The sequence below is a fragment of the Panthera leo genome, chromosome C2 (genome assembly GCF_018350215.1).
Source record: "Panthera leo isolate Ple1 chromosome C2, P.leo_Ple1_pat1.1, whole genome shotgun sequence".
Taxonomy (NCBI): Eukaryota; Metazoa; Chordata; class Mammalia; order Carnivora; family Felidae; genus Panthera; species Panthera leo.
Window position 1 is genome coordinate 45396773 of NC_056687.1, and position 24023 is coordinate 45420795.

The 24023-nt window shown below is 35.4% G+C and overlaps 1 protein-coding gene and 1 pseudogene across 2 annotated transcripts in view; one reads left to right on the forward strand and one right to left on the reverse strand.

Moving 5' to 3' along the window:
* Positions 1-24023, forward strand: part of EPHA6 (EPH receptor A6) — an 861509-nt gene that overhangs the window by 677318 nt on the left and 160168 nt on the right. The gene's annotated exons all lie outside the window — the stretch shown is intronic.
* Positions 23319-23575, reverse strand: LOC122230346 (annotated as a pseudogene).

Genomic DNA, 24023 nt, shown 5'->3' on the forward strand with positions numbered 1-24023 from the left:
AGGGAATATTCTTTCCTTTATATCATTTCAGCTTTCAAAAATTTTCGCAGGAAACCTCTACTTTCCCATAGTGAGGGAAACCTATATTCTGATTTTCAAAAGCTGTAACTTCTTCTTTATTATTATTTTTAAATGTTTCATGTCCTTTTTATTTGCCCAAATGGAAATTTGTCCTACAAAATATTGTCCTTATTGGTCAGGACAGTTATAGTTAAATGAACGTATTGTGGAGCCTGTTAATGTCTACGTTGTGACTCTCTCATACCTTAAATTAAAGGTATCTTTCTGAAACTAATGCAATTGCCTTGTAACTCCTCTTCTTGCTTTCACTGTTGTCCTTACCACAACCCACTTTCATATTCAGAGTGATTTAAAGAAAAATGTGCAAACTGCACTTAGGAAAAAAAATTGCCAGGTCTTTACTTTGGTCTGCAATGCCTTTAATGATCTGGACCCTGCTTTCCTCTCAGATGTTGTCTTCTACTTCTATGCCCTCCTACCACCCTGTGCTCCAGACCATCTGTGTTCCTGGAACACACCAAGCTCACTGCTGCTTCAGGGTTCCCCATGTTCTTGTTCACTGCCATGATTTTACCAAATATCCTTACCAGACTGGTGTCTGAAAATACGAATACCCTACCTCCTCTCCCCAGACACTCTTTATCCTCTATCTTGCCTTATTTTCTTCTCTTGTACATATAATTTTATAAATGGTGTAGTCTTCATTCTGATGTGCTTAGAATACTCTGCACCAACGAATGTTCTGGAATATACAGAAGTAAACACTCAGTGGAGATTTGCTTTATAAATAAATGAACCATTTTAACAATATCATTAAAACAATACCCTACTAGCATTTCTAGAATTCCCAGTTTTACTCATGCCATTATTTTGGCACATTACCAAATACAGATTGTTTAGACCAAATAGATTATTCAGTCTAAAACTTAAAATGTAGACTAAAGCACTATGAAATATTTTTATAATATATCAAATTGTATATAATAGGATTCTTACCTTTTTATAATTATTTATAAACCAGGCATATCATTAATATAAAGACTCTGGAATTGGGATTATGTAGTAAATAATGAAGTTATCAAACACTGCATATGTTGAGAATTGTATAGAGAAGTCATTCCAGTTTAGATGGATTAGCCTGTTAGCAAATTAGTTAATAAAAATGAACTCAAAGAAAAGCTTGAAGCAGAAAATTTTTAGAAAGTAAATTAACTTATGAAGCATATTTATTGGAAAGCAACATGTGTTTTTTTTTAGCTAAATAGATTCCCAAAATAGCAAACTTATTATTAACTTAATAGTTTTTTGTTCCAATAAAATTATTTTGTAAACCAAGTTAGTGTTTATTTTTGGATTACAGCTTTAGAATAATTTTGTTTTGTTTTCATTTGTTATTTTTCATATTGTCTGTACTTCCTAAAATAAACAAATATTGTGTTGGTATTTTGTTTCTAAGCTATGATGAAAAATATCTTTATATTAAATTGAACAACCTGACGAAATTGCCACTTTTATAGATGAAAAATTATTGAATGTAGGAAATTCCATATGCCTCTACCTACGAGTTAGGTTTCATTTCTAATAGAGTCAATTTGCAAAAGAGTTGGCCAGTTTATAAATAGAATGTTATCTGTATACATACTTTTTTCTATAACCAAACCCTTGAAACAATGGAGGGAAACATCTCCCCAAATAAAATAGTAAATTAATCAGCAACATAAAACCAACTCATCCTAAATTAAGAAAAAACAAAAATAATTTACTGAGCCACATACCTGAGAAGTGTAGTAATCCAAGAACAGCTATATGCAGGGGTTCAAAAAAACAGTGAAATCACTGATGGATGGACGGATGGATGGATGGATGGATGGTTAGATAGATGGATGGATAGTTAGATAGATAGATACATAGATAGATAGATAGATAGATAGATAGATAGATAGATGATAGATTAGATAGATAGCCTCTACTTTTCTCTGCATGCTCCCTTTGGCTTCCTTTTTAGGCAGATTCTTTCTCCTTGTTGGAAAGATGACTCCCTGCAGATCTATTGACTAAATTGTCCCTAGCTGGGCCACATGCCCATCTTTGGTATAATTGTGTCCAGGTGGGTGGGACGCTCTGGCCAGACTGTGTCACATATCTCCCCCTCTGGAAGGAGAAAAACTTACAAGAATAGCTTGGAACAAACAAGGGACATTTCCCAAAAGGAAAACAACAAAGAAGTAATTAGTGTTCACTTCATGGATTTTTAAAAAAATCTCTAGAAAATTAATTTGTTTGGTCTTGATAGTTATGAGCATAACTCTATGCTTGTGTGTATAATCTATATATAACAATAGGAGACACTATCAGATTTGCAGGGTGATTCACAACAGACTGAGAAGAAAAATATTTTAGGAAACCAAATACATTGCTAACAGCAACAAACTAGTATACCTATGATTATGCTGTTTATTAACTATAATTTTTATTTTTTTAATAGCTGCTTGTAAACGGAGCTAATAAGTGGACCTTTTTGCTATTTAAATTTGTACTTAAACAAAATCAAAAATATAAAGAGTAAAAACAAATCATAACTTGCCATTTAAAAAAAACTTTGTTAAACATAATGTGATTTTTCTTCTGCCATCCAGTTCCATCTCCTAGAGTTAATCCCTGTTAATAATCCAGAGATCATCTTCCTAAATTTTCTATACATGTATATAGAAGCATCTGTGTCTGTACCTCTCTATATGCAGTTTTATTCACTGGAATCATGCTATACAAATTAGTTTCAATATTTTTTTTTAAATTAGGCATTCTATTGTTGAACATTTGGTTTGGCTATGAGTAACTTAACAGCTATAATCATGGTAGTTTAAGTAATATATAAATTTCTTCCTCACATGAGTCTAGATAGACAGTACAGAGCTTTTTAGAGGGTCCATGATCATTTGAGATCAGTTTCTTTCTATCTCATTTTCCACTCCCCACTGCATAGGACTTCAATCTTCCTGTTATGGTTCTGCCCTAGTTCTACCTGTCCTGGCCATCTCTAGCCAGCAGGAAGGAGGATGCTGCTTGCTAGTCACATTAAGAACATTCTGCAAAAGTTGTGTTGAGAACAGCTGCAAGGGAGGCTGGGAAATGCAGTCCCTATCTTAGTGATATTGTTATTAATATTGTGTATTAATAATGCCTTCTTATTTTCTGTATTTTCTGATATTTTGACATATGGGACTTGCTGATCCTAAAGAAACTGCCCCTCCAAGGCAATCAATTCCTAGAGAGGGTAGAGGACTCATTCACAAGTGGCCCTTTCATATGCAAACAAATCAATCCAAAACCTGTACACACACACCCCCACACCGCCACCTTCTTTATTGAACTCTCCCATCCCAAACTATTATTCCCTGGTCCTAACTATCCTAGAGCCAAGTATCAGACAACTAGGCTCAGCCCCTATACCCTGAAGCCCCAGAAAGTATTTCAACTAGTCAACTGTAAACTCGCTTGATCAGCTTACATTGCCTTGCTCATTCCTTCCTGCTAAAATCCCAGGTAAGGCTCTCATCCACATTTTCCCCTCACTCTTGTTACCTCCTGACCAACCACGGTGCTTCTCGTGTGGCCCTGTGTGGTGTGTGATGTTTCCTGTTTCTAGTAGGGATGTTTGAATATAAAAACTCATTCCTGTATGACTATCATTGTCAGTCTGTCTTACCATACCTGATCAAAACAAATCCTGGATACATTTTAAAGCATTACCAGATAGTGTTGAATGCTGCACACCACTAAAATCACAGAATCAAAACCCTTTAGAGGGATAAATTTTATGGTATGTGAATTAGCTTTCAATAAAAAATAAATTAATTTTAAAAAATGGGCTTTTCCACAGTAGAAAAATGAAATAATAGGTGTTGGGGCATGATAGCCATGCTACAATATTATGTTCCAGATTAGCACATATAAATATCCCTCTTTTTCATGTCTGCCTTAAGTTATATGGTTATATTATACTTTATTTAACATTTCACTTAACAGTAAACATTTAGATTGCTTCCGTTTTTTTTTTATAAACTGTGCTATAATTTGGATCCGCATTATGCTTTTATTATCATAGGATAGATTCCTAGAGTTGTAATTCTTAAGTCAAGTGTGGGTGATACTGTTTTAAAATAGATACTGCAAGGGCGCTTGGGTGGCTCAGTCGGTTAAGTGTCCGACTTCAGATCAGGTCATGATTTGACAGTTCGTGAGTTTGAGCCCTGCATTGGGTTCTGTGCTGATAGCTCACAGCCTGGAACCTGCTTCAGATTCTGTGTCTCCCTCTCTCTCTGCCCCTCCCCTGCTTGTGCTCTCTCTATCTCTCTCAAAAATAAATAAACATTAAAAAAAATTTTAAATAGATACTGCAAATTACTTTCCAAAATATTGTGCAAATTTAGAATCCTTTTAAAAGAATGAATGCTCATTGGTTTTTACTTAATTCTACCAATTATTCATCTTTAATAAAATTTTTACCAATCTAATTGATCATAAAACACCTCATTATTGTTTTAATTTGCATCTTCAACTATATATGTTAATTTTATGCATTATAAAAAACTATATATGCATTATTTTTACCTTTATATTATTTCGTATATTGTATATTTTATAGAATATATAATTATATATTTATATTGTATATTATGTTTTTATAATGCATAATTTCTTATGCATTATTTAAAAACTATATATGCATTATTTTTTATGTTTAGTGACCATTTTCATCTCTTTCTCTGACAATTGCCTATTCATATCACTAACTCTTTATTAACCTGGAGTATGTAACTCATTATTAATGAGAGACATTGATGTTAACTTCCTGTCTCTATCTGGAAAGGTATAAGATAGTCTCTTCATCTTACATGACTCCAAGATATATCCAGGAATATGTCTTCTTTACATACATCTTGATTGGCTCTCATGTGCTTCAAGAACTGTAAATTCACTTTTTCTCCACTTCAGGGTAGTTCTCTTCAGTTGTTTCTTTGAAAATTGCTTCTCCTCAATTTTTTCACTCCTGCTGGAACTCACAGAACATGCACACTTAATATCCTGAGTCTGTCCTCCTTCATATTTCATCTTAAGTCAAGATCTTCCATTCTCCTGTGATCTTAAGATCTTTTAAAAATGAGTATTGAATTTTCAGTAGTGTCCTCCTTTTTTCCAATTTCTCTGGTGCATTTTCCTTCCGCTTTTTAAAATCTTACTTATTATCTCAAGAATTCTCAGTGCACATGTACAATGACTCTTCTATTTCATCAACTGTAGCTGCTGTAGATGAGCCACCTGCTCTGGTTGTTCATCTTGGTCTCCTTTGTTCAACTCCACCTACCTATTCTTTACTGATTCATGGCAGAGAAGTGGTTCCCTCAGCACAAGTACAGGGAGAGACGTAGTAGATTTGGCAATTAATAAGATATTAATCGATTTTCTCTCCCAGTGTAGAGTTTATCTACTGAAGCTTAGGAGAGGACAGAAGAAGAGAGACCACTTGAATTGTCGGAGGGTGATACAGCTGAGATGAGAGGCTTTTCCAGCTGGCTGAAGGCATCTCCAGCCTGAATGGCAGGCTGTTCTCACAGCCATAGGCAGCTAACTGCCTGTCGTTGGATAAGGGGATCCACTCAGCTAGTGTCTCCCACAGACAGTTTCAAGATTGGTAGCCTTCACCTCAGGTTCTTTAGAGAGCTGAGCCTTTTACTAGGCCACTGGCTACTTTTCATTCAATCAATGAGTAAATTGTAGACATTGCTGTTTCCCCCTCACATGTGTTTTTTTTCCTGTCTCTCCCAGTGTCATGGCTGTTTGTCTTTCGTCCTCTTTCCTGTTTTCCATTGCCTTCCGTTATTCTTCTGTCTGCTTCGTACATAGTATATATTGCCAGCATATACAGGTACAGGCAACATTAATGTATCCTAGAAAAGACAAATGGAAGTAAAATAATACTTTAAAAGGCTTTGATAAAAATATATCTAAGCCTTTAATCAGAACCATATAAAAAAGAGGGTTACAGGTGCTGGTAGACTTTTTTGTTACTGTTTCATACCATTTTGAAGTACTTGTAGTTTTAACTTTATGCTTGTCATGCTTCATAATAATAATGACAATTCTATTATATAGGTTTTATAATTATAAAATATTATATTACTTACTTAAATATCATATTAAACATTTAGATATTATATTAATTACAAAATATTATATTGTATATAAAATATTACAGTTAATTTTTTCACAGTAAAATTTAAATTGATTGCTAAAATTATACATTCTGAATGCTGAGTATATGATCCAGTATTTTTTTTCTTATGAATACTTTGTTTACTGTAAGGAAATAAAACGAACACTAAAAATAGCATATTCACAAAAATGGGCCATAAAGCCAATTTAACTAAAAGGCAAATTTTTCAGATTGTTCTCAGTACGTCCGGGCCCAGTACATTGCTGCATGGTGCATGGTTGGCATTTAAAGAAAGATTCAATAGATAAAAACTGCAAGTCCTGTTAAGTGTTAGAACCCATGATACATAAGTCATGACAAAAATTGCTATCCAACTTTTTCTTTTCCCAAAAAGAAAATAATTCATACATAATGGATCATGTAAAAGAAAAAAAAGGAAGAAGAAAATAGTAACATTTTGTTGAATTTGATCAATACATAGAATTACTATTAAATGTGCAAAGATGTCTGAAGCTAATGTCAAACCTGAAAAATCTGTCAGCAGCTGTTATACCCTTTAAGACCAATTGCTGCATAATCAGAGGTCATACAAGAATGAAAGCTTAGGCATGGTCCAGGTAAATGTCTGGCATATACAGACCTTCAAGGCAGAAAAAATATCATTCCCAATGTCAGAAAAGAGAGTAGAAAAAGGAAGATAGAGGACTCCCATCAGCATAGAGGTGATATCAATGATATCCAATCCATATACCAAGACAGAAGTGGTTTACAGAGAGTAATAAAGACCAGAAGAGAGCCTAAGGAGTCTCCTGCTAAAATTCATTTTTTTAAAAAAGAAAATTTTGTTTCACAAGGGCCTGAAGAAATCAATTGAATAAATATCAAAAGGAATCTGAGCAGTCAGGAACAGCTCCTTGAAGTCCCCTACATTAATCAGATGCCATGATTTATAAAGTCCATTATAAATATCCAAGGAAAATTAGCTTACGGAAAAAAAAATCAAGTAATTGTGCATTTGTAGCAATATTAACAATCTTATTCTTACAGGTGATTATTATCTCTAATTACATCTTTTAAAGAGAGAGGAATATGTTTAATGGAATAACTATGTGTATGATTTATAAATTCTGAGAGAAAGTTTTTAAATTCTGCTTTCTAAATAATTCTAACTTCTTAAAATCATACTAAGTAAGCTCTGATGGTAACTAAGTATCAGAATGTAACTTGAATGTATTAGATATTAATATAGTAAAATACCAGAATTTACACATTATGAATACAAATATACATTCACACATGTTTATTAAGATTTTAAAATTTTCAAGGTCTTGCCCCTGGAAGACATCATAAAGATAGGAAGAGCCTTTATAGAATTTATCAATCCTACCAGAAGACAGTTTCAGTGCTTACTCTATGTAGCCAAACCTCCTCGATTTCAATGAGAAACCTGAAACTATAAAGAATGAATCTGCTAAAAGTCACATACTTAGTTATTACTAAAGTTAGGATTATATTGGACAATGATGACTTGAAGTCAGTTTTATATGTTGATTATTCAAATTTATTTGTAAAATCAAGGCAGCTTTTGTAAGAAGTCACAGAAATCCAAGTCATATTGTCTTTTTTTTAAACCCATAGAGGAAAAGATTTATTCATATATTTGGTTACCTTAAAATTAAGAACTTCTGTTCATTAGTAGACATGATAAACAGAATAAAAGACAAGTCATATTGTCTTAATCCAAAGAGGTTATGTTGACTCTTGTAACTAGAAATCTAGGATCTTTTAGCTGCAGGTATGGCTGGATCTAGAATTAAAAACAAAAGTTGCTTTCAATCTATTGGCTATGCTTTATTCTATAATGGCTTCACTCTCCGGGTGAACTGTCGCCATGTGACAGCCCACTGTATTTTGATGTTAATCCCCTACCTACTTCAATTCCAATGAATAGTTGCCTTTATTCCCTGTTCTCTGTAACAACATCCTGGAATGAGTGTCATTGATCTGACATGCTATAGGCTTATCTCTGGAGCTCAACTGGAATGGAGGGGTGGCTTGAAACTTCACCACTGCAGAATAGAAACTAGATGAAATTAGAGAAAGCAAAGGTTGTTTTTAAGGAAAGTCAGTGTGTTCTTCTAAGACCCAAAGAAAATGGATTGCAGGCAAGCAAAAGCAGATGTCTACTATATTCAATTGGGTTCATTTTTTATTCTGAAGATGACATCACATCTGGCACACTTAATATTATAGTGTTATGGAAAGAGCATTGGGAATAAAGGCAGAAAGGTCTAATTGTATGACCTTGAGTAGGTTGACAAGCCTTTCTGAGTTTACTTTCTTCATATGTAAGTTATTAAAAATACATTCATCACCACTAAATTCTACTCCCGAAACCAATACTACACTATATGTTAATAAACTGGAATTTAAATTTAAAAAATACATTCATCATTGCAATTCTATAAATTATTTCATAAAGAAAAAAAAAAACTTGGTAAAAACGGCATATGTGCTAAAAATAAATTCAGTCCTGCTCTATTACACAACTTCCAAGGACATTGTTCATGCAGCATACGATAGAAGAAATCTAGCAATGTTGTCCATTAAATGGGGCTAATAATACATTCTTTACAGAGCGGTATGAAGATTTCATTTGATAATGTGTGGCAGTGTCCAGTATAGTGATAGCCACTGTTATGGATTGAATTGTGTCCCCCAAAAAGACATGTTCATGTCCTCTCTGACTGTACTTCAGTATGTGACCTTATTTGGAAGTAGAATGGTGATAGATGTAATTAGTTAAGATGAGATCATAATGGAGTAAGGTAAGCCCTTAATCTAATATGACTGGTGTCCTTATAAGAAGAGGAGAGAAGACATACAGGGAGGAGTATGCCATGTGAAGACACAGAGACACATAGGGAGAAGACAGTCATGTGAAAACAGAAATAGAGAGTGGAGTGATGTATTTTACCAGCCAAGGAACAGTAAAGATTGACAATGGTCTCCAGCAAATAGAAGCATGGAACAAATTCTCCCTTAGAGCTCTTAGTAGGAATCAATGGGACCAGCACCCTGATTTCAGGCTTCTAGCCTCCAGAACTATGTGAGAATAAACTTCCCTTGGTGTAAACCATCCAGCTCATGCTATTCTTTGTATCATCTGTAAGAAACAGCCACATTGGAGTCAGTCAGGATTAAACTTGAACTTATTTTATTTTAATGTTTTTGAAATATAGTATTACTTACCTATTTTAAGTCTTTTGATATTTTGAAAATAATATTTAACAACCATTTTATTAGTGTTGGGCATCTCATTATATCTTTATAACACTAGCCATTTTGCCTATTCCTTCCTAGAAAGCCTGTCTTGTCCTACTCAATTCCCTTTCTCTCCCAGCTCTCCTCCTACTCCTCTGACTAGCTATTCTCTGGCTTTATCATGTCCTCCTCTTCCTCTGCCCTTAAGGTTTGTGGAGACCAATATTTGACCCCCAACCTTCTTTTTACTGTGCTCATCCTGACCATTCATGCATTACCAAATTCAGTCATAGCCAGCACCACTCCCCCGAGCTCCAAATATGCAATGGCTGGGTGCTCTTCTCCATCTGGATATCAAATACACCACTCAGAATATGTCCAAAACAGAAGTCATGATCTTTCTTGCTTCTCCTTCATCATAAATCCAGGATGCATCACAGATTGCCCCTTTCTCTTACTCTTCACATCTAATCCAGATCCACATTCTCTTGCTTCTTAAATCTATCTCCCTCAGTTCATCTTCATTACTAACTTTATTAAGTTCTCTCATCATTTCTTTTCTAAATTAACATGGGACGCCTGGGTGGCTCAGTCAGTTAAGCATCCAACTTCAGCTCAGGTCATGATCTCACAGTCCGGTCTGTGGCTTCGAGCCCCACATCGGGCTCTGTGCTGACAGCTCGGAGCCTAGAGCATGCTTCAGATTCTGTGTCTCCCTCTCTCTCTCTCTCTCTGCCCCTCCCCTGCTCATGCTCTGTCTCTCTCTCTCTCAAAAATAAATAAACATTAATTTTTTTTAAAAAAAGAGAGAATCACATAACTTTTATCTCTTGCCTCCATTTTTGCCATTCTCCAACTCATTCTACCCAGAGCTGCAGGAGTGATCTTTATAAAATGCAAAACAGATAAAATTCTCCCCTGCTTAAAAGTTTTCAAGTTTACTCACAGTTTAATATAGAAAGTTCAAGTTTTTTAGCAGAGTATTCAAGTCCTCTATTGATCTGGCACTTGCTTCCTCTCTCAGATCATTTTGATAATTGCTGTACATGTTCCAGCTCCATTCAATCACTTAAAGTGCTCAGAGAGCACCATACTCCCTAGAGCAGCTCCTTCTGCCTGGAATGTTCCTCTCTTCTTTCTTAGTATCACTTTTCCTTTTTAGGTTCAAATCAAGGCGTCCCTACTTCCTATAGAATCATGACTTCCTTTTTCCCCTACTGTGCCCTCCTCAAATATCTAACTTGGCATCTGAAATGCTGTGTTACCCTTATTATTTTACATACACTTATCTCTCTCATCAGGTTGCTTATATTTCCTGTTCTGTCACTTATTTAGGTGACTTTGAACAAGTTTATTTCTCTGCCAAAAGAAAAAAAAAAGGATGTAGTCGTTCTTTTTTCATTGGATTGTTAGGAAGATTAACTGAATATATATTTATATTATTAAGAATGTATTTGTGAATATTAAGAACATAGTAAATGTTATATACATTGATAAAAATACTTCTCATGACAAAAGATTAGAGCAAGACTTCTGTTTTAATTGGAAAGAATTCTTATTCTTGCATCAGCATATATTTAAAACACTGAACTTATTATAAACATTATTTCTGTAGCTACTGGTACTTTCCAATATGCATGTAAAAATATACCCACTTATATAAAATAACAGAGTTCCTTCTTTCCTGTTGCATGTTGAGCAAATGCTTGCTGTGATCAACCATCACCCTCTGATGGCTTTTCTCTGTACAAGGATGCAGAACCAGAGGGGCATTATGTAAGTCACCATGGCTTTTGTTGAATCAAACCCTGTTGAATTCTATATGAAAGAAACTCTTTTACTGTGAAGTATCCACTGGCACGATTACTGGGTTGCACTACTAACATGTTACCCAGCTGCCAACAGCAATTTTATGGTTGAAGTCCATGTAAGTAGAGTAAAAAAAATACATGAAAATGAAATAAAATTGTGATACAAATACAAATGTGAAGGAGTCATAGAAGTGAGTGGTCAGGAGAATATTATGGAGGAAAAAGGCCATGAATTGGGAGGATAAAGGTGCCTGGGATTCAAACAAGCAAAAAGATCATATGCCAGGGATGCTAGGTCAGGGGAGCAGTATGAGCAAAGGCACAAAGACAAGAAGAGCATTTCTGTATTTCGGAGATAGGGAGCATCTCAGTCTGCCTTAAGCATTAGGTTTACACGATGAGGTATTAGGGTATAAATCCAAAAGATATGTTAAATCATATTATGGAAAGCCTTAAATACTAAACCATACTATTTTAACCCTACTGAAAATGAAATAGAAAGTTTTTAATACTAGAAAGGTTTTTTTGAATGTTAGAAAGTCTTGAAGAATAGAAAGATGACAAGTCTTCCTGAAGGGGTGGTGTACAAAATGGCTAGAATAAGCTAGAGGTTAAATTCCGGCCAGAGTGCAAGGAAATAATATCCTTCTACAAGCAACTGTAGAGTCCAGAAGCCAGAATGTGGCAACAAAGAAGTCATCTTCAGATTCTGTTAAGAACCGAGAAAGGTCAGACTGAAATAGTTCACATAGAGAGTCAGGGAAAAACAGTTTGAAACTCAAAGCCCAAATTCAGGGGTAGAGTCCCAGATGAATGGAATTGCACATGGTGGGCAGAGCCCAGGTCAGATTCTGTTGTCACATAGAAACACGTCACATGTATCACAGTAGGGAGTTGTCATCTGGGGCAGCAGTCTCAGTAGTTACAAAATACTGCTCCCAGGGTAGCCCAGGAACTTAATAAACCCAAATAGGGAAAGAGTAGAAGCAGAGGGACCAATTAGCAGCCTATTGCAATAGTCACAATTAAGGGTAGTAAGGGCCAGAGGTAAAATGGTAGAAATGGGATTATAGGGGTTGACACAAAGAAGATTCAAGAGGAAAACACTCCTTTTTTAAAAAGTTCTAGAGTTAAAATATCGTCTTTTGAAACAATCGCTTATGTCAGGTAATTTCTCCAAAACGTAAGTGCTAATTGATAGATTCTAAAGCTGAGTTGTGAGTTAAATTCTTGTACTTTTAGAGAAGTCACTCTCTCAGTGACCTGGCTACTGCGTTATCATCTCAAATGCCATTTTTTCTTATTATTTCATTATGATGTAACCTTCAAAGGACAAAAATTACATGTAAGTCATAAATCTTATTTCCCTAAGACAAAAGAAAGTCTGCCTTGCAACTTGAAACTCTTTTCTCTATTTCACACTACATAACATACATTAGACCCTAATTTTTCTGTTACTTTGACTCCCCATGAACTTGCCATTAAATAGCTTTTAATTGAGATCGAACAATAAGAACCTACAAAGAAGTGAATTCTCAGTTCACCAAAGACTAATTGCCAAGCCCTGCAGTGTTTATAAGCATCAAGGTCAATGTGAAATGTAGAAGGTCAATGAAACTTGCTTATAAAAGAGCTCTGGACTCAAGACCAACACTGCAATGTGTAGCACATTAGCAGCATTTCAGTATACCTCTGCTGCCACTTTCTGTTCATATAACCATAAAGTTATTTTAATCCAGTTTTACTTTTTTCCTTTAGTCAGCATTTTATCCATATATGCAAACTATCCTTTTAATCTTGGCAGTTTATCTAAAGTAGAAGCTTTCTTGGACCAAAAAATCTATATGGTTCTGATTAATGCTTATGTGATCTTAAACACTAATCCCTTAGTTGCTCCTTTTTTCCTGATTTGTGTTTTATGTGATATTTTAACATACTTGTTGAGTTATAAGGCACTCACGGTAATATAAGACCTTAGCTAGGTAACAGAATCATAGTAAATTATACACCACATGGTTCTTGGCCTTCTGGTTCCCAGATTTTAAATCCAAGAGCAGAATGAATGTATAAGACTTTTTTTAAAAATTAATTTAGGATTCCTTTGTGTTGTTACATAGCTGGCTCATGAGTGACCAACTTAATCTGATACAATTTCTCACTTGCCTGTTGATTGCCTGCTATGTGCCAGATACCATGTTGCACATTTCTCATACATAGTTTAACAAATCCTCACAAACACTACAAAGCTAATTTTTGTTTTCTCCATTTCTCAAATAAAGAGCTTAATTCAAGGATGGTAAGTAACTTGTGCAGTATCATACAGCTTGTAGGTGTCAAAGTCAAGCTGTGATCCATGTCTGTCTGACTCTAAAGCTTATGCCCCTTCATTATGTTAGATGAAATCTTCTGCTTTCTGCCCACACCTTCATAACAAAATGCATATAGATTATATTGCACCTCTAGATGTAGGACACTGATGAATTAAGTAAAAGACAAAATAACAGCCAAATTTCTTAGTAAAGAATAATTCCAAACTCACGGCCTTTTAATAAAAACTTTGTCTATTTTGAATAACTCTGCCTCCCAGTGACGTAGTTTAGAAATTGTTGGGGACACCTGGGCGGTTCAATCAGTTAAGCATCTGACTTTAGCTCAGGTCATGGTATTGCAGTTCATGGGTTTGGGCCCTGCGTCCGACTCTGTGCTGACAGCTCAGAGCCTGAAGTCAGCTTTGGATTCTGTGTCACCTTCTCTCTCTGCCTATCCTCTGCTTGTTCTCTCTCTCTCTCTCTCTCTCCCTCTCCCTCTCTCTCTCTCAAAAATACATAAACATTAAAAAAAAAGAAATTGTTGGACTAGGGCACCTAAGTAGCTCAGTCAGTTGAGCATCCAACTCTTGATTTCGTCTCAGGTCATGATCTCAAGATTTGTGTGTTTGAGCCCCACATTGGGCTCTGTGCTGACGGTGTGGAGCCTGGTTGCCATCTTTGCTTCTCTCTCTGCCATCTTTTCTCTCTCTCTTTCTCTCTCTCAAAATTAAATAAACAGTAAAAAAGAAATAAAGAAATTTTGAAAATATGTAAAGGGTAGAAAGGGTAATAATATTCTTCTTACTCGCATACAAGGAATTCATGATGCCTGACAAGGGCCAAAACAAGCAAGAGCTTAAAAGAATAAATATAAAACAGTGTGCTTTCATATTATATTAAGTAGAGTAAGGCTTTAATGCTGGTCAACTGAAAAATGCCAGTGAATTTTTGTTGGCCACAAGTTCAATAATAGATTACAGTGTGACATGGCTATTTCCAAAAAGCTAACTACATTTTTGGTTCCATTGATATCATTGGGAAAAGGACCATTTTGAATGACTGAAGGATTCCTTTAATAGTCTATATCTGGTGTACTGTGATCAGTTCCAGATAACGTATTTTAAAGGCAATATTGACCAAGTATATTTTTTCCAACAGTAGGGTAACTAAGGTGGTGTGACTTAAAATAAGTGTCTAATAGATCAAGATATGTTTATCCTACAGTCAAAATGTAGTAAGAAAATGTAAGTGGCAATAATAGGATTCTCCAGATATGGTAAGTGTTGTTACATACAACTGTGAAAAACAACAGATGGAAGTTGCACGAAGGCAAATTTTGTATTGATTTTATATGAGTTCGGAAAGCCCAACGATGAAACAGACTGACACAGAGCATAGTTACAGAGATGCAAATAGAACAGTAAAAGAATGTCCACAATGTTCAGGCTCTTCCCAATTCTAAGATACTTTGCCTAAATGATAGCCATGATATTTTAATATTACATTATTTATCAACCTATCATATAATGTGCACCAAATAACTTTTCACCCTCTTTTATTTAAACAACTTAGAAGAAAGTATTTAATTGCTTTGAGAAGAACTGTAGGTTTCTCTCAGAGAAATCCAAATTGCATTATCAAGTAGAGAAATGGTTTTAATAATTTATCCTAAAGGCTGAATTTATAGAGTCATTCAATCAACAAACATATATTGAGCAGTTAATAGGATTCTAATACAAATAATGTTCCATCTGTACTCCCAAAGAGTATATAAGTCTAGTAGAAGTGACGAGAGATGTGGAGGATTGATACTTGAGTGCAATAATAGGTAATGGACGAGTGCATGAGGTTCAGGCTAAGCACATTAGATCCATCTAAAGAAGAATGAGAATAAAAGAAACTTTCTTAGAGGAATTAACACTTAAGCAGAGTCTTGAAGAACGAGTAAGAATTAATTTGGTTAGAAGGGTGAGGAAAGGATATATTATTAGCAGAAAGAACATGTAGGAAGAAGCTATAGAAATGTGAAACAGGTTAATAGGTTTATAAGCCTACAAGCATTTCCTTACTCTGGGAGCAAAGGGTTATTAGATTAAAGCAATTTTGGGACATGTGGCCAGAGAGATTGACAAGTTGAAAAACAATGGATAAAGAGAAAAACTGCAATATTTATTAAGCAAATGATTAGTATGGAAATTAGATGATGAGTTCCTACAAATCACTTTTAAAAGACTCCATTATATAAAATGGAGCAAAAATATGAGTAGCCAATTTGCATAAAAACAAATATGATTAGTAAAAATAAGAAAACGTATTTAATCTCACTATTACCCAAGATATGCAAATTAATACCAAAAATTTAAATAGTTTTTACCTAATTAGCAAAAGATTGATAATACCACTGCTAGGGAGGGGATGAGAAAATAAGAACATACTTGTCACTCACTATTGGTAGGAGTATAAATTGACACAATTGACAGACTTCTTGTGGACTATTTGAAAGTATTTATCATATTTTAAAATTAACATATTGTTCAACTCATAAACCCTACAATGATGTAACTATTCTGGATATACACACAATAACCCAAATACCAAGAAGGAGATGGTTAGATAAATTATTGCTTATTTGTCCTAGTGAATATTATGATGCAATTAAAAAGGAGGTAGACCAATATCAAGGAGGGTCTCCAAGACATGTAATCAAGTTTAAACATAAAGAAGCATATTTACATATCTATTTTTATAAACATACATAGCATACAAAAACATCTGAGAGTGCACACATCAAAATGATAGCAGTAAAAGGCAGGGATTAAATGAATGATAAAAGGGAATTTTCACTGTTCTGAAGTGTTTAAATTTTAATAAGAATATCTTTGTGCATTACAGTGTAATTTAAATTATAAGCATTATTCTTAAACCTGTGGGGAGCTTTTAAAAGGTTTAAGCAGGGAAATCACATAAACACATTTGCATCTTGGTAATGCCTTCCTGCCAGCTGATGTAAGGGCAATTGGAGGGACGCTAACCTGAAGATAGGGAAGTCAATTAACAAATGGCTCCAGTGGTCCCGAGTAAAAGTAATGGTGGACTTAAAGAAGTTTTACAGTTGTGGTAAAGATGCAAGAAGGAGATGACTGACAACAATATTTTCTACATGGAATCCATAGAACACTGCACCTTAGGATGACAAATGTGAGAGAGGTCTAAATGATCCTCAAGTTTCCAACTTAGCAATTAGCTGAATGGTCAAGTCCATTCACTAAGTGAAAGGATACAGGGTGTGTGTGTGTGTGTGTGTGTGTGTGTGTGTGTGTATGTATGTTGGAGAAAGAATTATAGGAGTTATGATCCTTAGATCCTTGCTATCCTGAGGAATGGGGGAGTTTGATAGGAAGGCTATCTCAAAAGAGATTTTCTGTGAAATCTCTTTTTTCCTAGAGAAAATACCCATCCTATATAGAATGTGTCAATGACAAATGAGTTCCATCAAAATGTATTAGGTTTCTATGTTGCATACCTGAAACTAATAATGTATGTTAATTATACTTCTGTAAAAAAAATTGTTTTGTATCCTCTAGATAAATTATAAATACACATCATAAAATTGTCCAAAAAATGTATTAGATTTCTATAAAGCTTCAAGAAGTTTACACATTCCACAAAAGTTATTCAGTAAATGTTTCCCTTGAGTAATCACGGAGCAGCTACATCTACCTATGATGTTCGTAGTATCAGTGGGAGACAAACAGTGTATTGATCTCACCCCCTAGAGAGTTTTACCCTTCAAACATTCCCTCCATTCCACTCACCAACCAGCCTGACCAGCTGACATTCAGGTGGAGGCACAAAGTTTGGGGAAGTCTTCTGTCAGAATGGCTTAAGTATACCCTGACATATAAATCTTGACAAGCTTGGGTTCTTTTTGGGTCAGCAATATTTTCTGTCCTCAGGTTGATCCCAAAGTTACAGAAGTGGAAGAAGAATTCAATTGAGGCAGACTACTTGTTTTTCTAAATTCAAAGCATACCATCTTTATTTTATGTATGCACTTTATTTTATGGTTGAAAGGTAAAAATAAAAACTCATTCATGTACAAAACTATGGCATTAAAACTAGATTAGAAATGACTTGTGGGGTGCTTGCATTTATTAATCAGAATTAATTCTTGTCAAAAGTAAAAGGTTTATATCTAAAAATGGTAGAAAATATATGATAAGATTCATCTGGTCATTTATCAGTTTTTAAGTGTTAAGGATACAGTGAACAAGATCATAGGATATTGGCCTCATAGAAATTAGCTAATGGTGGAGATGTACAAGAATAGTCTAGAATAGCCAAAATGAAGAATAGTCTAGAATAGCCAAAATGATAATTATTAAGGCTGTTTCAAATTCAAAGAGATAAAGCAATCATAGGATATTGGTACAGTTAATTCAGGAACCAGGCATGTTAAAGGAGGCAAATCAAAAATCAGTTTAAGATTAGATTCTGTTGGGAGTAACAGAAAATTCCAAATAACAGTGGGTTAAAAGAATAAAAATTATTTCTTTCATACGTAAGCAACATTCAGAGCAATCTATGGCTAATAGGAGGGCTTCATGATTTTCAAAGACGCAGGCGTCATCCTTGAGTGGGCTGTCTTTAGCACACTGCCTAGGATGGATGCTTACGTCCCATGATTTCAGAAAGAGGAAACGGTAAACATGGTCTATTTCCTCCTTTTAGGGACACATACACTTACTTGATCACATACAACTTAATCAAATAACCTCATCTGGATGCATAAGAAAGCTGGAAAAAATATGGTCTTTATTCTGGCCAGCTATGTCCCAGCTAAAAGTCAAGGAATCTGAAAGTACGAAAAAGGAGGAAAGAGATATTTACGGGCCACTGTCAATCTTGGCCACCATGAGGTCAGAGCATGACTAGGGATGTAGAACTTTACTCCAACATTAAGAATAAACCAATGTTGTTCCATTTGTGAACGTCCAGCATATAAGAGGCTGATTAGGTTGTAAAAGTTCTTTCAGATGGGGTATCTTCACCTAGTGATTATTCTTATGGTTTTTTCATGATATACATTTTATAAATTAAAAAAATCTGAGGAAACTATACTTTTTTGTCTCATTAAAGACTGAATATTTGAAAGTCTCACATTTGTTCATTGTATGAGATTGTGCTTAAAGTCTGGTGAATCAGTACTTTATAAACACACTCACACATACACACACAAACATGCAACTTTATCTTTATGCAACAATTTTCTTTGATCTATATATGTCATTTACCCAAAAATCTATCTCCTTTTCATTGTTTATTTCTTGACAAGCCTATTCCACTATCTATTATTTATCTTTGCCAGCACTTCTTTTCTATAAATACAGTTTGCTAGATTATACCTACATCTGTACTTAAATATGAACTTTCTGGGACTCTTTCCAAACTAAGAGTTTGTGATTACAGTTAAGCAGTGAAATTGTCACTTGCTTTTTCCTTTCTTGGAAGTACTCCATCTTCTTAGGTCACTGCCATCTAGTACTGCGAAAATGTGATTTGAAAAGCAAGTTTAAATAGAGCTTTCTAATTAGGCTGCATTCATTTATATTTTCCCAAACCTGCACCCAGGTTACCCTAAAGTTATATGCACCCAATTAAAGAATATTCAATTTGAGATCTATATGCCTTTGAGTATGAATGGGGTAACTCTCCATGATTGAGCTTGATCCAACTGCTCATTCAGCTGAAGTGAATTAAGTCTTCTAGGGCACCAGGGTGCCATTTAGGAAATTACCTCTGCCAGCACACTAAAATTACCTCACATGGGTGAGCAGCATTCTTCCAGGGAGTAGTTTCATCACCCCACTTCTCCACTGGCCCAACCTTATTGACGCTAAAGGGTGATTCATATGACACAATATTTACCTATGGCTCAGACAATAACAACGGCCTGCTCCATTTAAGAGCACATGTGCCAGTATTTAAAGGGTAAATGAGAGAGCCATTTTGTTTGGATTTTTTTTAGAAATAAGATATAAACAAAAGTGCATCATTGTTCCCTAAACTCTGAAACTATAAAATGTGGTGATAAACTCATCACTATATAATAATTCAGCTCCTTAAAAGTATCAATAAACAAACATCTTTTTTCTCTATTAACACAACATGTACACAAAATGAGTCTATTTAAGTAGCAATAAAATTGAATGTAATACTTTGAAAGCAGTAAGTTTTTATTTTTCACTTACAAATATAAATGTCCTTTTAATTTTAACTCACTCCAGTACGTCTCTTAGATAGTACTTCTCTCTACTCCAGACATTTATTGGTTCCTCTTTTGAAAACTAACATCCAGAGCATAAAATAGTTTTTGTGGTGCCATAATTTGTTAAATAATGCTTTTGAAAGTGGCTGGGTGCCCAAAGAGTCCATGCAGAAATAAAATGCACTCAAACTGCTTCCAAATGTTTTCCTTTCCAGATATATCATGTCAGAAGCTGCCATTCCTCTCACACTGTCGCTATATCCAAGAAGCTATAATCATGCACCACCACGAGAATACCTTAGCAAACTACCCAAATTTACATCCAAGCCAATATTGAAAACATAATAAAAAAACGTGTATGCTAAGTGAACCAGTAATCTAATAATACAAGAGGCTGAAACTGCTTTGGAATTAGCTCTGAAAAATACATTGATCGGGGCATTTTCAACAGTGAACAACACCTGCTAGCTCCCTTTTTCTCACTTTCTCTCTTTATAAAATCCATGAATCTCCTTCAGCAATTCTCACAGAATAGGATGTACCTCGACCCTCATTTTGAACTCAGTCTAATGGCTGCCATGGATGACCTAATGGTCAGCAGTAGTGAAAATGGTGGCACAGCAAGGGGCTGGGAGATTGTCGGTGGAGGTATTATTTTAGGCAATCTGGACAGGCCCAGTTCATGTTGCTTAAGAGTAATAAAATCAGACTTCTTTGAGCCTGTTTCTATTTTTCTCCCTTATTACCAGCAATGAGTGTTACCTCAGATCAGACCTGGAAGTTAATATGGTTCCTAAAGGCACCAAGCTTAAAAATGGGAATGGCCTCAATAAAAATTAAAAGATACATAAAACTGAATAAGGCCTGACTCTCTTCAAGCCCATTTCACACTTATGATCATATTTAGACATAGATCCCAACACTGTTATTAGTTTGCTTCAGGCCACAGTTGAATTTGCTGGCTCAGATCTAGGAGAATTAGGCCCACAGAAAATGAATGGTTAGTCAGTCTCTCCCTCAGAGAACATCATCCTTAGTTCTGTGCTGCACATTTCTCTTGGGCTCAAGCAGTCAAGATTGCTCTGCCCTTGAAATCTTCTCTCTCTTTGTCCCTTAAATGCATAAATGAGAGGACACATATAGAATACTGAAAGAAATGAAGTGGAGGGTATGTATGAAGGCCCCTTGTCTGGCTGTTTGTGTCATTAAGTGTCCCCATCTGTCTGTCTGAGAATAAAGAGCATATGAGCTAGAGAGTATGGCTTTGCATGCCATAACACTTTTAATGACTCTATTTTTGACTAACCCACTAAACCAATTACATGGATTTTGTCATTCCACCCTCAGAAGCTGCTCTCAAAACCATCAGTAACATTGTCATGAGTCAGGGAGATGTGGATGTGCTTTATACTTCCTGTGTTTACCTTCACAACTGACCCTGTATGCAGCATACCATGCCCAGTTCTGTCAGAAATAAAAATACAAAAATGAGAAACTCTTCAAAGAACTTATTGTAAGCTGTGTCATGAACAGAAACAATTATACAGCAAGGAAAAATGTAAGTGAGAGAGGGAAAAGAGCCAAGAAAGGTCGGTAGAGGCCTTATGTGAGTGACTGCTTTGTATCAGATATTTTTTAAAACACTGTCTTGTATAATTGTCCTCATAACAGACTGTTTTCTACATGTTACTGAAATGGGAATTGAGGCTCAGGGAGTTGAAGTGACTTGAATACAGTCATCCAGCAGGCTAGGGCACAGCAATGTCTTGAAACAGAGCCCCTCTGACTTCAGCACCTGTGTGCTTTCCATGGCAGCTTTACTGCCTCCTGAGGGAGCACAGAAGAGGGCAGATTATTCCAGCCGTGAGAAAACAAAAAGCCTCTTAAAAGAGATGGCACTTAATCAGGGCATTTAGAATGGGTCAGGCCAAGATAGGGCATTCTTACTTTGTGTTGGAAGGAGTGAGCCACACATTTAAGTAACAATGAAAATTCTTATGTGTTTGGAGTAAAAAGTCAAGAATTTTTGAAACCATTTTTTAACAAAAAATATCTTGGAGTGCCTGGGTTGCTCAGCGGTTGAGTGGCTGACTCTTGATTTCGGCTCAGGTCGTCATCCCAGGGTAATGGGATCAAGCCCCACATCGGGCTCCACACTGAGCATAGAGCCTGCTTGAGATTCTCTCTCCCTGACCCTCTCCCCTGCTTGCTTGCTCTCTCTATCTCTCTCTCTCTCAAAAAAAATAATGTGGTAATCAACATGTGAACATTACACTTAGGTGATAAAATTTAGGTTGCAAATATAAGATAAACATCAAACAACACCATACTTTCAGTTTAACAGAAAGTATAACATTTATGGGGCACCTGGGTGGCTAGGTCAGTTGAGCATCTGACTTCAGCTCAGGTCATGATCTTGAGGTTTATGGGTTCGAGCCCCATGTCAGGCTCTGTGCTGACAGCTTGGAGCCTGGAGTCTGCTTCCGAGCCTGTGTCTCCCTCTCTGCCCTCTCCCCCACTCTCACTTTGTCTCACTCTGTCTCTCAAAAATAAATAAATGTAAATTTTTTTTTTAAAAAGAAAGTATAACATTTATGACAGTCATGCTTAACACCTAGGTTAGTACAGAAATGGGCAGGGATGTCATAGAGGTATGCAAAGATTTAACAGTTCAAAAACCCTTAGCACTTCTCAGAAAATATGAATGGGAAATATGTGGCAAATATTTCTGTAATATGGTAGTTTCAGTCCATTAGTGATCAGTATGCATTTAAAGTAACTGTAGCTGTTTTTGAACATGGAAAACTAGATTCAAAGTAAGTCTTTGCTCAACAAGCTAATGATAGTATGAATCCCTTATATTTAAAAGTATAGTTTAAATTTGACAAGTTTAAAGTAAAGCATTTTTGTTTTTGTAGTAACTTTAAGATATTGACACTATGCTAATAAATAGGTACACTGCTGTGCAATTAATTCCATTACCATATTTTATATTTGTTGGTCATCATTAGCATAAATTTTATGCTTCAGAAGAAATAGATCAATCTAGCAAAATGGTGACAATTAATTTTCTTTTAAAGAGAGATTGACCAAATTTAAGGAAGAATTGATATCTCATTTCCAAATTACTGATACAAAATTACCAGAGAATATAGTTATATATTTTGACCAACACCCAATAATGTGCAAAAAAATTGCAAGATAGATGCATTTCCTGTTCAATTTCCAAAACTAAATAAAAGCTTCCTGACTGAAAGCATTTACATTTTTCACTCTCTAAAGTAAACATTAGAAAACAAAGTACAAAAAAAAAAAAAGATCTCTCAGCTTCTGAATAGCCCACTTAGTTACATAAAGTATTTTCTGTACCAACACTTTCTCAAATTCAAAAGATATTTACTTCCTAAGAATATGACAAAACAGTCTTCATTTCAAATCATTTGGTCCGTTTCCATGGCAACACTGCGGGATTCCTTGGCTACTGTAAGTTGCATTAGTTGACTATGGAATTTCTCAATTTGCGTCTTGATCTTGGTCTGTTCTATACACCAAACAAACTAAATCATTTGTTATTTAATTCACAAACTCCCATCAGAATGTCTATATTTGAGAACCACACGTGTCTTGATAGGACTGACAAGGTCAGGGCGAAGAGACTAAATTCCTTCCAAGTCTGGTACTGCAGCATCTTGAGCCCATGAAGGAATAGGAAAGGAGGCAAGGCCTGGACTGGAAGCAGTGCAACCTGGCCCACCTACCTCTGAAACCATACTTATTCTTTGGGTTTGAATTCATCAGTAAGGAGAATGTGAAATTTTTTAATGAGGAATAACATGATCTGAATTGAAAGGACTCAAGGAGGTGTCCACCTAAGTGTCTACACCACGAAGGTAGGGACATGGAAGGAAATCCCACATGTTTACCTTGAGTGCAAATTGGCTGGAAAAGTGGACATGTCTTTGCCAACACCACACCTTTATGGTACTACTTCAGTCATACACTTACGGTATCAGAATTGATGTAAAGTCATTGGGGTCTTGATTAGTTTTGTTCTCTATTGGCTATTCTCAATTATTTTCAAGACTTAATGTGTTCCTTGATTATTTTCAAGACCAAATTCTTGAAATGATAACTAT